The sequence below is a fragment of the Echinops telfairi genome, unplaced genomic scaffold, assembly GCF_000313985.2.
Source record: "Echinops telfairi isolate 266 unplaced genomic scaffold, ASM31398v2 ScPeMD7_7468;HRSCAF=8506_0, whole genome shotgun sequence".
NCBI lineage: Eukaryota > Metazoa > Chordata > Mammalia > Afrosoricida > Tenrecidae > Echinops > Echinops telfairi.
The window spans coordinates 67,969,925-67,971,589 of record NW_022111369.1 but is presented as its reverse complement, the minus strand read 5'-3'; positions in this window follow the sequence as shown (position 1 = coordinate 67,971,589).

The window sequence follows — 1,665 nt, the reverse complement described above, 5'->3', positions numbered from 1 at the left end:
AGAGTGAAGCCGCAGAAGTCGAAGCGCAAAGTGGCGAGGGTTCACTGTATCTGGTTGAGGGCCCTCCTCTTTTTCTCTGGCCCTCCCCTTTACTAAGCAGTGTGTCCTTCTTTAAGTCTCAGCTCTCCAGACAACGTGTCCAAAGTAGGTGAGATGAAGTCTTGCCATCCTCATCCCTATGAATTTAATGGCATGTAAACCCCCAAATTTCGTTGGTGCTCAGTTATTCATAATATTTTTTCCCAGGGTCACTGTCTGGTAATTGCGCAGGTGAACTATGAGACAATATCTGTACGTTCCCATGTAATCAAGACGGTTCCTCTGCCCTGAGAAATCCCTCCCTTGTTCTTCCACCAAAAGGAACTATTGATGTAACCGAAAGAAGTTTAGAAAGTAAGAGTATGTCCATGTAATCATGCTGCATAAAACATGGGAAGTTACTTCTAAGTCACCTATCACCAATTCTGGCTCTCTATCTACCTGATTGAATTTGTTGATATTAGTTAAATGAGTATTTTTAATGTGCCATAGAGCAGAAGTAAATTAAAACCAACATTTCCTTGTTCACTAAATACGTTGGCACAACTCCATGGTAGGAAGTGCCTCGTATCCCATTCAATACAGCAATCATAACTGACTTAACCCTATAACGCCGAGCGTGACATTTTTGTAACATTTAATCAAATGTATATATTAATATATATTGATAACTATGAAAGTAAAGAATAAAAACAAAAATTTTTTTTTCCTGAAATTAAAAATTTAGGCATTATAGGGCTAATGAGTATGTTTAAAGTAACATCTGTAACAATAACTATCTTCTTTTCTTCAAGAATCCAGTTTCCCTCGAGACTTCATTTTCAGCTGCTAGGAAGATGACACTCAAAACAAAGGAAACTTCCCTCCAGATAAGAGCAACAAACAAATAAACAACCTCACTGTTACCTAGTCAATTAATGAGTCATCGTGATCATAGAGGACAGACCGTATAGAACTGCTCCTGTGAGTCTCAAAGACTGTAAATCTCTACAGGAGCAGAAAGCCTCATTTTTCTCCCATGGAGCAGCTGGGGGATTTGAACTGCTGACCTTTTGGTTATCAGCTCAACTCATAATCCATTACACTACTAGGGCTCCTTCCAGGTAAGATTAAAGGCTTAAATATGATATCTCAGTAAAGATTTAGGTCTTGGGTTCATTTCTCTCTAAAAATCGAACAGCTTAGTTTCAGAGGGCAAGGAACAAAGTGATAGGAAAATCACTCTGGTCTTCATCCTCACCAGAGATGCTTCTCAGAGTCCCGTGTTCTTCTCAGAGTCCCGTGTTCATTTCTTTATCTGAAATGGTACCTAGAGTTCAAGTTAATAGTCCCGGATTTAGGATGAGAAATCCATTCTTTCTTTGCAGTATAGGGTAGTGTGGCAACCCAGGGGAGAGAAATAGCAAGTCTTTGTAAGGATTTTCCTTGATTAGTGTTCTTAAGCATCCTCCAGTTTATACTTCATTTAAATCTACATTCATAGGTTCAAGTAGCTACTCTTTAGGATTGAAACACAGACATGAAGATTAGGGCTTTCATTGGCTAAGTGAATCACCATTTGTAAATACTTCTGAGACATGTAAGTTACTTGCAAATAACATCGATGTAACTTTTAAAGTATGATTT